Genomic DNA, 16239 nt, shown 5'->3' with positions numbered 1-16239 from the left:
TTTGACAACTTGCCTTAAACTTAACACTTTTCTTCAAAACTCGATTTAACCAATATTGGTTTTAACATTGCTATTTCAATTTCATTTCAATCCATTTCAATGGATAGATGTGCTTTTAAGGGCATATAAACCATTTTAATCCTTGCTTACCATTTTGACACGTTTTCGAAAAACTTAGAAACATTTCTTTTATAAAAGTGTTTAAACTCTATGCTATAAAAATTAAACATATGATATTGAAGTTCTTAATATGTGAAAAAGTTTCATCGAATCTTCAAAACACTTTTGTTTTGACACTTTTAACAACTTTCTCATTTAGACATTGTAATTTACGTTAATGTGTTTTCTCGAAACCCAACATGATATTTATGCAAATTTCTACTTCAAACATGTTTATAAGAAATCTCTAATGCTTGTATTTCAAAACATACCTTATTTGTGTACTTTGCTTCAATATGGTTTTATAATCTATAAAGTTTTTAAAATTTATAGCATTTGAAAACTTAGTGTTCACTTTTAAATTTCCAGTGATACACTCTCAACAATGAATAATTATTCTTCTAAATATATTGAGTCTTTACCTTATCCATTTTAATCATTGTTGGACTTCAGTCTAAAAAGTCAAAATTGTCAGATTTTCAATTGCTATTTGTAGGGCTTCTTTTTTTCCCCACAAATGGAGTTTAACTTAATAGATAACTTATGAATTTTTATCAATCCTTAGCAAACACTTTAAAACTCCCACATGTCTATGTAACCATCAACATACATCAAATATTGAAGTTTGAAATATATCTCAACCTAGTTTTAAATCTACCTATATGTATTGTTCTTAAAATTTTAACAATAACAATCGTTATCGCCGCTACCTTCCTTTTTCTTTCCTCCGAACTTGATTTCTCGCTCTCTTTCTGATTTTAGATCTCGCACGCCCGTGATAGTAACATAATACATTGTCTAACTTTGTTTCTGTCTATTTTGCTTCTCGTGGTATCATGTTCGTACACATAGAGACTAGAAGTCTACACTTTCGTTTTGAGCGATTAATATGTGTATAGTCGTGAGACATAATTTTGATTTAGTCAACTTTGCTATATTCAATTACGCATTTTATCATATACATCTTGTTTTTATTTTGAAATCTATTGTAAACAAGTGATCCTTATTTACATTTGCTCTTTCGTTCTAAATTCAAAAACTTGATATAAAATGCAATTTTCATTGTATTTTTCCTTATAATTAATACACAAGATGAATATTCTTATGCTTATCATTTTTTTCTATATCCGAAAAATATATGTGGAGGATATGTATTCTTATGCTTCTTCTTTTCTTTAAATACATCAAAAGTTTTGAATTTTACGATTATCTATTCTCTAAATGATTGTTTGTGTAGAAACACTAAATTAAAAATCCACTATTTTCAATGATCGTTATTTTTACACTTTTCTTAAAATAGCATTCTACTTTGTAATTTTCAGTGAGTTCCTAAACTCTCAACTTTGTTTTCATAAATATTCTGACTCGTAAGCTTGAATTTGTCCTGACTTAGACAATTAGACAATTTTTCAAAAGAGTAATCAAAATATTTTTGTATAAATTCCCTTATTGATGACTTAAACCTGTAACCTTAATTAATCTTTATATTATTTTACTACTTCGTTTGATCGCCACACATGTATTTTCATTATCTTGGAATTATTACATGTTTTGATAATAGTGCGATTAATTGTCATTTCTAAACACACATTTTGATAACAGTGAGATTTTTATCACTTCTAAACACTTAAAATGCTATCTACACAATGTAATTTAATCGCCTCCATTTGCAACATTGACTCTCTAAATATATATATTCTTCGAATATAGTTCTATTATTGTAAGAGTAACCGTAGTAGTAATTATAGCCTCGGAGATGCTCAATCATTTCGTAATTTATTTTGTCGACAACACTTAATTAGCCTTTACATTTGAGATGTACCAAAACTTTGTTGCCTACCCTTAGTACGTATTTTTAGGAACTTACCCTCAATCGCTTCTCTTTCATTCGTGCTAACCCTTCTTATTTCAAAATATATCTTTTCCAGATGTAGTAGCCAACCCGGAAGTGAACAAATTGTTCCTAATATCTACTTTATTAGGCGGCGAATTTACACTTAGTGTTAATTTAGAATGCGACTTGAGGATCAATGCGGATTTAACGCTCAATGCAGTCGGTGTTTCAGCAAAACTTATAACGTTCTTTTAAGTTAGATAATATCTAACTAGATAATCTTCTCAACTAAGTTGCCATGGTCGGATCATGATTTCCATGATCCTAATTTCTCGCAATCTAAATTGTAGAACTCGAATTAAGGAAACATTAATTTGACTATAACTAAAGAATTGGGTTCTTCCTTTGAGGAAATAAACCCAAAATAATCAAAGAGCTCTTCAAGTCACCACCTCTCCAACTATACAATTGTATTCGGCTGAGTTCTATTAGAATACGTCACAAATTGAATTTCGGGACAAAATTCTTTCAACCGGGGGAGAATGTGACAACCGTCAAAATTCGAGTTAGTTCTAGATTTGAATAAACTTAGTTGCACGTATAGGCACGACACATACTAGACTTAGTAACTAGAAGCTAAGTTATAACCTACTAGAAACTTGGAAACAAGTAGGATCGAATGATAGTGTACTTAGATTTCACATTGATATGTGAATTCTACTACTACTTAACTGTAGTGACTATCCATATTTGGGTCACTCTTTGACTCGAACACCATTTCATGAATCATATACACACATCATGCATTTTACCTAGTAGTAGAAATTAGGTCAAAGTCTCATAGAAACTTAAGTCAAAGTTGAAGACTAGGACTAGTATACTTGATTCCTCAATTTCGCTTGAATCTCAGAATCACTACATAGAATGCCAATAAACCGATAAAAATAAATTACAAACATTATTTATAACTATAAAAGAGTTATAATACCATAAGATAATTTAAAGTCTCAAATATTCCATTGATTTTGATGTCTAAAGATTTATTAAATCTCAAAACCCTAAAAGCCCTAAAACCTAAATTTTATAAAATTTGACATGAAGAATTCTATAAAAATAGTTATGAAACTTATAATATTATCTTAAAACAATTAAATTCAGGGAAATATAATCAAGGAAAATAAAAATTTAAGTCATTAACATTCATCCTTAATTTATAAGTCAAAAATCAAGGTTTCATGAATAAAAAACTTGATTTTAGAGCACATTTTATATAAAATTTAGATATTTTATAAAATGACTTATATTTTATAAAACTAAATGAATGAGAAAGGGGTGTTATACTCAAAAATTCGGATCCCTCTCTCCCCATATCTCTCTCACACTCTCATTCTCCAACACACACACATCTCTCTTCTTTCTCTCTCTAGAAAACTCTCTCTACCTTCTCTCTAATTTTTTTCTCCAAACACCACTCCATTCTCTCTTCCTCCCTCTAAGAACCATGAAATTTTCCAGAAAACAAACCCAAGAACACTCCTCAAACTCGAAATCTTCATCATCTTGTGGTGTTCTTGAAGGTAAAATCGATTTCTACTTCACTTTTCCTTCAAGTTTTGCTATTTTTCTTACACTTTCTCCTTCTTCATCTTCTTCAAACTTGTTTTCTTTTTGTTAAAATGGTTTTTAGAACATCATGGATGTGTTTTAACACCATGCATGTATGATAAACAAGGTTGCATGTTCATGATCTTAGTGCAAAAATCGATTTTAAGGACTAAAACATCAAACTCAAGTTAAGAGTTTTTGAGAAACAAAATTTTGTTCATAAATGCATGTATACATTTTGATAACTTTTAATCTTTTGATCTCTGGAAACATGACTAAAATATGAGTTTATCATGATATATTTAAAATATTTTAAAAGATTTACTCAAGGAAATGATGAAAACTCACTTTTCTAACCAATCATTATGCATGCAATCTGTCAGATTTCTTTACCTGACTTTAAACTGCCATATCTCACTCATTTATTAACCAAAATTCGTGATTCTTTTTCTGAAATATAATCTGTTGAGTTAGCTTTCAAACCCATCTGACCTCACTCGAAAATGCCAACATTTCGATTTTTACCAATTTTTACAAAAATGTTGCTCAAACAGCACTTTGCTTATGAACATTTGTTTTGTGTTGTATGTTCAAATGACTTATTCATCACTAAAAATCATTCAAAAATTAATTTGAACTCTTAATACCATGTATTAATAGGTACAAAAAGATCTTGATTCAAAAGTCTTTGTAACATGTTGCAAAAATTCTCAAAGTAACATCAATAATCTTTACCAAAATCAGAAGAATCAAGTTTTCTCTATAATTGTTTGAGCCTTTAGGCATGTTTTTCGACATCAAAAATAAGAAAACAATTTTTCATTGTTATTAAATTGGTTGAAGATGCATTCTTGAAATTTTCAGCTCAATATATATTTTCTTTATTTTTACATGAAAATAATAATAAAATAGAGTGTTAAAGCATATAAAATGCTTAAGCTTGTAAATAAATTCTGGAAATATTTGTGGATGACCCTTTAAGTTAATAAACATCTCTCATTAAGTTTCATCGATTTTTGTTACTGTTTAGTGTAGTTTTTAATTTTCTTTTTATTTAGCTCCAATAAATCATAAAACCACTTTAGGGAATGTGAAAATATTAGTTCTTATTTTTCGCAGCTTGTACCTTATATTTAAGACTCAGAAAAATATTTTGGGAATTTTTGAAAATGTATATCTATTTTTCTTGAATTTTTGTGTTTATAATGGACTAAAAACAGGAAAAATAGTTTTACTCATCCAAAATTCATGAAAATTTACCAGGAACTCTCATAATATGTTAGGATGATACATAAAAATTTTGATGAATTTTATCTTCTGTATGCTATTTTTCTTCTATTTTCCCAAGATTTAATACACTTAAATGTACAAAAATCAGAACACCTCTAAAATGTTAAATATTAACATTTCAATAATGGAAATTTTCCACTTAAATTGTTATATAACAATTGATTCTTTGAAACTTAATTTCCACAGAAAAATGTTTGTAACTTATCAATATTAAATTTTGACACATTATTGGCATAATTCTATTGTAGTAGTAACTATACTAGTGTTAGATTTCGATTAGAGACTCACTAGCGAATACCATTATTGTAGGAATCGGTAGTGGTACACGTGGAACGTAGTTCAAGGCACCATTTGCATCATCTAAATGCATTGTGAGTATTCACGCACTCCCCTATTTTCGGTTTTTATGTTTTGGGGTGGAAAAGCATGTCCCGAAAAACTATTATTTGAATGTTGTATTTAAATTGATTTGTATCAAACATGATTGCTATTTTATTGCTATGTCTCTCTATGTATGTCTATGCAACACGGAACATGAGAACTTATCGTACTAAGGCCCTTCCCTTATCTCTAACCATTAACTCTTTGAGCCAATGGTCATTATGGATAGCGCTATTAGTAATTGACAACTCCTCACTCGCCCTATTGCTGGAGTGCATGATACCATATTCATCTATGGAACGATAAGCATAGATCTTGATAGGGCTTCAGTCATAGGTTTGGTTGAGACTCATTGTTTGCTCATACACATACAAACTCGTTTCTCGTTATAGCAATAAACTTGTTATTAATTATAGCAATGAACTTTGTTTCTCATTACAACAACGAACTTTTATTACTGAAAACTTATATACATGTTTTAGCAATGAAATTGTTTGCTCCTTGTAGCAACGAAATTGATTGCTCATTTTAGCAATGAAACTTGTTTAGTCGTTTGAGTAACGAACTTTATCTTCCATGAGAATATGAATGTTGCATCTTATTTGGGCAACATACCATATCTCTCATGATGACAAAGAACTTTGTTTTTACAAACTTATTTACTCATTTTAACAATATACTTTTATTATTGGAAACTTTTATCAAAACTTTGATTTCAATTCATGGAACCAGTATTATTTTGTTTATCTATGAGTACTCACCAACTATTTTTATAGTTGACGCTCGTTTTACATGCTTTTTCAGGAATCATCGAGTAAGTGGCACTTAGGGACACTTCACTTTTAGGAGCATTCACATGTGTTGTATTTCAATTTACATTGTAATTTCTTTTAAAAGTTGTTCAAACCCATTGTGAATTTGTAATGATTTTTAATACTATCGTTGGTGTTGTCTTTTAACTTTTGCGATGAAACCCTTTGTACTGCCACGCCCTGTGTTTCCGCTTTAGCGGGGTGTGACAACGAATATTAGGAACTTTGATGTGATTGTTGGCATGGATTGGTTAAGCCCCCACCATGCTGAAATTATGTGTTACGAGAAAGTCGTTCGTCTTCACCTACCCAACAATGAAACCTTAATAGTTTATGGCGATAAACCTGGCTCAAACCTCCGGCTCATTTCTTGCATCCAAGCACAGAAGTGCCTGCATAAAAAGAACCACACCTTTCTTGCCCATGTCGTTGATAAAACAAAGGAGGAGAAGAACCTTAACGATATTCCTGAAATAAGTGACTTTCCTGACGTATTTCCTGAGGATTTGCCAAGAATACCTCCCGAGCGCCAGGTCGAGTTCCGAATCGATCTTGTACCTCAGGCCACTCCAATCGCGAAGTCACCCTACATGTTAGCTCCTGCCGAGATGCAGGAGTTATCTAGTCAGCTAAGCGAGCTTCTCGACAAAGGATTCATCAGACCGAGCTTTTCACCTTGGGGAGCTCTGATTCTGTTTGTCAAGAAGAAAGACGGATCCTTCAGAATGTGCATAGATTATCGAGAATTAAACAAACTCACGTCAAGAATCGGTACCCACTTCCCCAAATCGATGATCTATTCGATCAACTCCAAGGAGCTAGTTACTTTTCCAAGATATATTTGAGATCCGGATATCATCAGCTAAGAGTCCAAGAGGAGGATATCCCGAAGACTGCTTTTCGTACCCGTTATGGGCATTTCGAATTCGTAGTCATGCCATTTGGTTTCACAAACGCACCAGCAGCCTTCATGGACCTGATGAACCGAGTCTGTCGGCCGTTTCTCGACAACTTCGTAATTGTTTTCATCGATGATATACTCGTCTACTCTAAGAGTAAGGAGGAGCACAGCTAGCACCTACGGCAAATTTTGGGAACACTAAGAACGGAGAAGCTTTAAGAAAAATTCTCAAAATGCTACTTCTGGATTCGTAGAGTAGAATTTATGGGTCATGTAGTCAGCGAAGAGGGAATACATGTGGACCCTACCAAGATCAAAGCCATTGAAGGTTGGGCAACCCCAAGAACCCCAACAGAAATCCGACAATTTTTGGGTCTTGCTGATTATTACCGAAGGTTCATCTAGAATTTCTCCAAAATCGCCAAGCCTCTCACCGCGCTCACCCAGAAGGGTGCACCTTTCCTTTGGAATGACAAACAAGAAGTTGCCTTCCAAACCCTGAAACAAGCCCTCTACAGTGCTCCAATACAATCTTTGCCAGAAGGAACGGAGGACTTCGTAGTATACTGCGATGCTTCTAACCAAGGGTTAGGTTGTGTGCTTATGCAACGAGGAAATGTGATAGCGTACGCATCAAGACAACTAAAGACCCACGAAGTAAACTACACCACCCACGACCTCGAACTGGGAGCTGTGGTCTTCGCTTTAAAGATTTGGAGGCACTACCTATACGGTACAAAGTGCACCATTTTCACAGACCACAAGAGCCTCTAGCATATCCTAAATCAAAAGGACTTGAACATGAGACAACGAAGATGGGTCGAACTGCTAAACGACTATGAGTGCAAAATCAAGACCATCCAGGCAAAGCAAATGTGGTAGCCGATGCCTTAAGTCGAAAAGAGTACTCGGGTCGTCGAGTAAAGACGTTGACAATGAACATCCATTCCCATCTATCCTCACAAATCAAAGAGGCTCAGCAGGAAGCCTTGAAGTCGGAGAACGTCACCAATGTGGCATTGCGCGGAATGGAAAAGAATTTGACGGTCAAAGATGACGGAGCCTATTATCTTATGGACCGAATCTGGACACCGAGGTTCGGTGGGTTTCGGGAAGTGATAATGAATGAGGCTCACAAAACGAAGTACTCTATCCATCCGGGTTTTGACAAGATGTACCTGGACATCAAACAACATTATTGGCAGCCGAACATGAAAGCGGATATTGCCACTTACGTATGCAAGTGCCTCACTTGTGCCAAAGTTAAAGTGGAGTATTAGAAGCCCTCGAGTCTACTTCCGCAACCCGAAATACCCGAGTGGAAATGGGAGAGGATAACAATGGATTTTATAACCAAATTACCCAAGACGACAGACGGTCTGGATGCTATCTGAGTGATCGTTGACCGATTGACAAAATCCGCCCATTTCCTGCCAATAAAGGAGACATACAAAATGGAAAGGCTAACACGAATATACCTAAAAGAGGTAGTGAGACTTCATGGAGTCCCCATATCTATTATCTCGGATCGGGATAGCAGATTTACCTCTCGTGTTTGGCAGTCGCTTCAGAAAGCATTGGGAACCCGACTGGATATGAGCACTGCCTACCACCCTCAAACCGATGGCCAAAGTGAACGAACTATTCAAACCCTAGAATATATGCTTCGAGCATGTGTAATAGATTTTGGCAAGACCTGGGATACCCATCTACCTTTGGTTGAATTTTCATATAACAACAGCTATCACACGAGCATAGGAGTCGCCCCCTTTGAGGCCTTGTATGGCCGAAAGTGCAGATCGCCCCTCTGTTGGGCTGAAGTGGGAGACACATAGCTGGTAAAAGGGAAAACGCCGAACAGCACATTTATAGGACCAGAGATCATCCGAGAAACTACAGAGAAGATAATCCAAATCAAAGCCCGACTCCAAGCATCACGTGATCAACAAAAAAGTTACGATGACAAACGACGAAAACCTCTAGAGTTCCAAGTTGGGGATCGAGTGCTATTAAAGGTCTCTCCTTGGAAAGGGATGATCTGTTTTGGAAAACGGGGAAAGCTAAACCCGCGATACATCGGACCATTTGAGATTCTTGCCCGAATTGGTCTGGTGGCCTATAAGCTGCAGCTACCCTCCGAGCTCAGCAACGTACACCCCGTGTTTCAAGTATCGAATTTGAAAAAGTGCGTATCGGATGAAACCCTTGTAATCCCGCTAGAAAAAATCGAGATAAACGAGAATCACTTGTTCGTGGAAGAACCAGTTGAAATCATGGACAGAGAAGTGAAACGTACTAAGCAAAGTCGCATCCCACCGTGTTTCAAGTATCGAATTTGAAAAAGTGCTTATCGAATTTGAAGTATCGAATTTGAAAAAGTGCAGCTACCCTCCGAGCTCAGCAACGTACACCCCGTGTTTCAAGTATCGAATTTGAAAAAGTGCTTATCGGATGAAACCCTTGTAATCCCGCTAGAAGAAATCGAGATAAACGAGAATCTCTTGTTCGTGGAAGAACCAGTTGAAATCATGGACAGAGAAGTGAAACGTACTAAGCAAAGTCGCATCCCAATTGTAAAAGTTCGTTGGAGTACCAAACGCAGGCCTGAATTCACCTGGGAACGTGAAGATCAAATGCTGCAAAAGTACCCCCACCTATTCGCTAAACCTTGAAGACTGCTTCAAAGCAAAACTTCGGGACGAAATTCCCTCAAGCGGGGGATGATGTGACAGCCGGCAAACTTCTGGTCAAGTCAAAGTCGCGTCAAGGTCAACAAGTCAACTTGGTCAACTCAACTAGTGTTTTTATGTTAGGGATTTCTTAAGTTTACTAATGTATGACCATAATTCCTAATACAAAGTAACACTTGAAAGTCCCATATATTCAAAATTTAAAACCCTAATACGATTAAGGGAAGTAACAGCTCTATAAAGTACTATTGAGTACCCTTCGGGGGTGTATAACGCTCAAAATGGAATGTAACTAAGTCTAAAGTCCTTACTCTATGAAGAAAAATATTAATAAGGGCTCCCGGCATAGTCTCTCTCAATCTCTCCCACTATATCTCTTTCTCTCCCAAATCTCTCCAAGTACGTGAAATCTCTCCCAAATCTCTCCAAGAATATGAAATCTCTCCTAAATCTCTCAAAGTATGTGAAATCTCTCCCAAATCTCTCGAAGAATATGAAATCTCTCCCAAATCTCTCCAAGAATATGAAATCTCGCCAAGTATGTGAAATCTCTCCCAAATCTCTCCAAGTATGTGAAATCTCTCCCAAATCTCTCCCAGTATGTGAAATCTCTCCCAAATCTCTCCAAGTATGTGGAATCTCTCCCAAATCTCTCTACGTACCTTCCTCAGTCGAAAACAGCCCAAAACCGGAGGAGAAAACCCAAAAGGACCCTCTTGGTCCGGAACCCTCTTGGTCCTAAACCTCTTGTCCGGAATGCCTTCTAAGGAGCCAAAAGGAAGCACACCTTCGGAACCTCTGAAGCAACTCCGGAAGCGAGAACCTCCGGAAGGCCCTAGTACCAAATCACCTTGCATCTCGGAAGCCTCTCATCCGGATAAGTTCGCAGCTCCGGAAGTTCTTACCTCGCTTCGGTTCGGAAGCACCTGGTCTGTCCGGACCGATGACCCGCTCCTGAATTCGGAATCCGAGAAAAGCCTTCCAGAAGTTCCTGTTTGCTTCAGAACTTCACTGTTTGCTTCGGAATTTACTCCTTTTCTCCAGAAATTTCATAAGGACTTCGGATTTCGCTTCTAAGCTCCGGATTTTTGTCATTTCTGGACCATTTCATCATTTTAGGACATTTTGACGCCGGAAATCACACCAAACTCATATTTTTCATATATTAGACCCCTTAAACCCCTATTTTACGCCAAAATAAATTATTTTAAGTATATTTATATAAAATAAAACCCAATATTTTTAAAGGGTTTTCTAAGAAGATAAGGAGTTTGACTTTGTGATGTGATGCAGATTCCCCACTTTCCCATGCAAATCCCAGTTAAACGCACATTATCCTTAGATAATAAGCTTTACCCACCAGCCCTCCATGCAAATGTCAAGTCACCTTATCCCTCCTTCTTGATACGTGAACTCCCTTTACTTTATGTATAAGAAGAGCCTCCCAAGGTTTTGAATGTGTGCATTCATACCCCTTTACTTCATATCTCTATATCTAAAGATAAAAACTTATTGAAATACACTTATAAGATGACACAATTGCTAGGATCTTCAAAGTTTGGGACTTTATGCCCATTAATGATAATTTTTGCAAACTATAAGGGGTATTTCATAAATAGTTGACATTAGTATTTGCGGCAAGAAAATATACAAATAGAGTGGTTATGACAGAAAAATTTGTATGTCAAAAAGTTGTTGTCATAAACTCACACAAGTCAAAGTTATAGATATAAATCACAACATAGTAATTTCCGATAATTTGAGTCGCACATAGTCTTTTATAAAGAAAAAGAGGTTGTTTGCCCGCTTTGATAATATTCGGTCATTTTGATAAATATTTCAAAGCGGATTAATTCCAATAAATGAAACGAACGAAACGAAATATCTAGTTACAACTACAACTATTATTATTATTTATTTAGTAAATAATGATTTTCACGATTTGCTCAAAGATCGGTTAGTATTCTAGTCAGACAAAATCTTCACAGTACATATATTAATACAATATTTTACATTTTAAGACCTGTAAGAGTTATAACTAGAGTCTCCTGGAGGGAGAGCGGGAATTTGTGTATAGATCTATACAGGGTTGACACCCCGCACCTTCGTTGTTCGCTACCGCTTGACCGGCCAGTCTAGGGTGACAAATGTCTTGAACAAAACCGACTCCTGAAGAACGTCATAACAGGCACTCCGTCATATTAGTATGGTTATAACGACTCACTAGAATATATCAGAAATGCATTTATATAGATTTCACCTTTGGTTTACAATCAACTCTGTTTTGAATTCCTCAACTGAGATTTTTTTTTTCACACAAGTGTTATTGTTTTGTTAAAGCTACTATTTTATACATCATAAAATATAGGATTTTCTGGAGGAAACGATTTTATACGTTTTCGATAATGACGAACTAAGGCATACATGCAACTATACTCGTTTTGAAACAAGACTTACAACTATTTTGATAAGAAAATATTGGATTTTCGGGATTTCTAAACTACCATCGAAGTTTTACACGAAAATGCTTATGAACTCACCAACATATTTTATGTTGACGCTTTTCAAACGACTTGTATTCTCAGGAAACCAATAAGCAGGTTATGGATCGCGGACTCTTGAATTATTTTGCTGTATTTTGGAATTTGCTTACTGATGTCTCTTTTGTGTAAATTTTGAGAACATGAACATGATGTAAAACAATGTAAGCTTGTTATATTAATGTATGATGTTTGGATTTGCTATGTTTCAATTATATACAATTGTGATGACATTATTCAACGAAGGTGTTGGGTCAAAAATATGGTTTATACTTTGCTTTTCTAGGAAAATGTATTTTTATGTCTAGGATCGTAAACAGGTTTACGGCCGTAAACCCATTTACGACCCATGTTCCCCAAGTATATATATAGGTGTTAGGGGTGAGGAGTAGAAGATGAACAGAAGAGAGTGTACAGTCTAGAGGAGCTTATGTGTGTGTATTTGAAGGTGTTCTAGAGAGAGAGAAAAGAGAGTGTGTGTTAGTGTGTGTGAATCTTGTATCCGGATCTTCATTCATATCAATACATACAAGATTCATCATCTTCTTCTTCTCGTTCTCTTCTATTTTGATATGGCATCATCCGTTTGATTGGGATTCCGCACCATCAATTGGATCTGACTGATACACAAGCATTTTGGAGACTTACAATTGGTATCAGAGCTTGGATTGTATCAGTCAATTTTGTCAGATCTGGAGCTGATTTGATCTTATTTTGGAAGGATTCTTGGGTTTTTTGATAGATCGTGGCAAAATAAGGGGGGTTTGTTCTTCGCGTTTTTCATAAAAACGAGTTTTTGATCGAGTTTTGGAGCAAAAGGGGGCAAAAATCGCTGTTTTTGGTCGTAACCAGCGAGGGGGTGGCGGCGTTTACGGCCAGCAGCTAGGGTTTCCGAAGTTTACGGCCCCGGAGTTTGCGGTCCGAGATTACGGCCCTCCGAGTTTACGGCTCGCACGTGTACGGTCCAGCAACGTTTCCGGTTCGCACGCCTTCTCGTTCAGCAGCCTCGGTCTCGCGCCTCACCTCGTCCTCGCAAGCAGCAGCCTCGCCTTCGCATCTAAAAAAATAGGAAACGGAATTGGGGGGTGCCGGGGATCGAACCCGGGTTTCTCGCCTCATCTCTTCACGCGCCTTACCAGCTGATCTAGCTTGCTAGATGGAAGAACACTTCGAAATTTAATTCATAAACACTCCCTGTCGCACCACTTTCGCAAATTTAACACTTTTAACCCCAAAAATCAATTTCTTTCATTTTTAAATTTCTTTTTCAACCAAAAATTTTAGTTTTTAAATTTTGACTTTTATTTTTGATTTTTTACTTAAAATTTTGACTTTGACTTTTAAAGTTTGACCTTTGTCTTTAAACTTTGACTTTCTCGTTTAACTTTTAAATTTTCTAATTTAGCTTTTCTGTTTGACTTTTAAGTTTGACTTTTTAGTTTGACTTTTTAAATTTGACTTTTAAGGTTGACTTTTTAGGTTTATAGTCAAAGGACATTTTTAAATTTATGTTTGACTTTTAAGTTTGATTTTGGCTTCTAGTTGTGTTTTTAATGGCTTTTGAGGTCAATAAGGGAAATGAAGACATGAAAGAGAGTCAGGATATGTTAAGACAAAAATTCAACATGTTCAACTATATCCCTGGAGAAACCCTGGAAGCTCAGTTGCAACGATTTACTACACTTACTACTGAGATGAGTATAGCTGGGATTTTCTTGACTAAATTTGAGATAAATAAAAAGCTGCTGAATGCACTTCCAAAGTCGTGGGATATGAACGTGGATGTCATCAAGAAGACAAAAGATCTCAATCGTCTTAGTCTTGCTGCTGTAATTGAAGAACTTGATGCTTTGAAGTGTGGAAAAACAATGAGTTCCGCAAACCTTCCGGTCAATGAAGTTTCATGTTCTCAATCATGTGAAGCTACGATTAAATTTCTTCGGGAACAAATTGATTTATTAAAAAGAGAAGTTGAGGACATGAGATATGAAGGATACCAACTCAGGAAAGGACAGAAACCTCTAAAGGCCCAGTTAGAAACAAAAATAAAGGACTTTAAGAGAATTCAGCAAGACTACAGTGAAAAATGTGAAAATTATGATTATATCAAGAGACAGAATGATGAGTTAATTACTGAGCTTGATACATTAAAGAGACAATTTGAAACTGCAATTTTGATTTTAAAAGGTTTGATGTATCAAGCGAGGTAGTTGCCAACATGATTGACCATTGCCTGCAGTTCAAACGAAACCAGCAAAAGGGTTTAGGATACGATAATGTACATCCTCCTTTTAATCATACATATCAGTATCAACCTTTGTCTAAAGAGGAGATTGCCAACGAACCATTCATGGTTTATGGCAAGCCATCTGGTTTTGTTTCAGGAGGATTTATTAATGTTGAAAATACTAACGTTTCTACTTCCCCTGCAGATCAATCCTTAGATCAGTCAAAGCACGAAGTTGAAGGATCTGTTTCTGATAATAAAACTGAGTCTGAACCTGATTTTTTTGTTTCCCATGAAAAATATTTTGTTTCTGATGTTAAAAATGACAATGTTTTTTATGATACTTCCGCATCTGCTCCTGCTGAATTAAATTTTTTTGACATATTTGATGATTTGTTTGAAAATACTGATGTTCATGTTTCTAGCACATCTACTTCATGTGCATGTAAAGTAGCAGAGGATGAGAACAAGGAGAACACCATTGAACAAACCAACATCTACTTGAACTCTGAATCTGTTGCGTCGAACTCAGCTGCTTCTGATAAACCTGTTGTTGAGAAATACAGGCCACCAATTCCAGTGAAACAGAGTGCCTGTTGTAATTGTGCTTGTGGGAACAATAAGAGACAAGGCAAGGATACGCCACCAGGGGTAGGAAGAAACAACTTCACAGTGAAGAAAAAGACATGTTTTCAGTGTGGAACACCTGGACACATTGCCAGAAGTTGTCCTAATCGCGCATACGTTCCCTACTATACACAAGAGTGGCAGAACGCGCCAAGAGGGAGATTTTCCAAAAGAAACCCCTCAAGGTCACGTTCAGACAATGGTGACTGGAACGCGCGGAAGGCCAAGAATCAAACCCACAAGGCCAAGAATCTGAATCCCAAGGGCAAGAAGGGAATGTCGACCAAGAAGCCAAATCAAAGAGATGCTCCCGTGAAGCCAAAATCAAAGTCATCTCAAAGGCCGACATCAAGATCAAAAGCAAGTACTGAGCCACCCATCAGATCGAAAAAGAAATGGGTTAAACCCAACTACAAATGGGTTCCGAAGGCTCACTCTCCCAAATCTTCTAACGGTTCTAATATTTCTACATCTTCTGTTTGTGATAAACAGGATATGTCATGGGAGAGAGTACCCTGCAATGATGACAAAGCTCGACCCAGTTTCAAAATGGATTGGGTTCCAAAGACCAACTGATCCCGCTCTGTGTCGGAGCAGCTATAGAGGCATATCATCAGATTTCGGTTTTGTTGATAGTGGCTGTTCCAGGCACATGATAGGGGACATCTCTCAACTTTGCTACTCTCAGAACTTTAAGTGAGAGTATGTGTCCTTTGCGGGAAAGGAAGAAAAGAAGGGATCACACATGGGGTTAGTGCTTAATGACATGAAGAATTTTTGGATCTGTTCTGAGATTATGCATGCTGTTCTCAGACCTTCTAGATGCAAATTCAATCGGTGAATTATGGTTTGAGTTTTCTTCTCTATACTCTTAAGTTTTTCTTAAGCTGATTCGCTTCAAAGACAAATTTTTGTTTTAGGATAGTTTAAATTTGCGCATTTGAATTCGTTTCTCTCTTATGCACAAATTTAGGGGGAGAAATAAAAACAAAAGAAAATTTTAAAAATTTTAAAAAATCCAAAAACATTAGAAAATCAGAAAATCCAAAAATATGTTGGTTATGGAATGTGCTTGTAGGTGATGTGATGGGAAGTGATATAATCATGTGATAACAGGCAATCTGAATCTGTGTAAGGGACTGAATCTGAATTGTCTAGGCTCTGTGTTCGATG

This window comes from Lactuca virosa, chromosome 3, assembly GCF_052849685.1.
Source record: "Lactuca virosa cultivar CGN04683 chromosome 3, Lactuca_virosa_CGN04683_v6, whole genome shotgun sequence".
Classification (NCBI taxonomy): domain Eukaryota; kingdom Viridiplantae; phylum Streptophyta; class Magnoliopsida; order Asterales; family Asteraceae; genus Lactuca; species Lactuca virosa.
The sequence above is the reverse complement of the archived record's forward strand: the minus strand, read 5'-3'. Positions refer to the sequence as shown.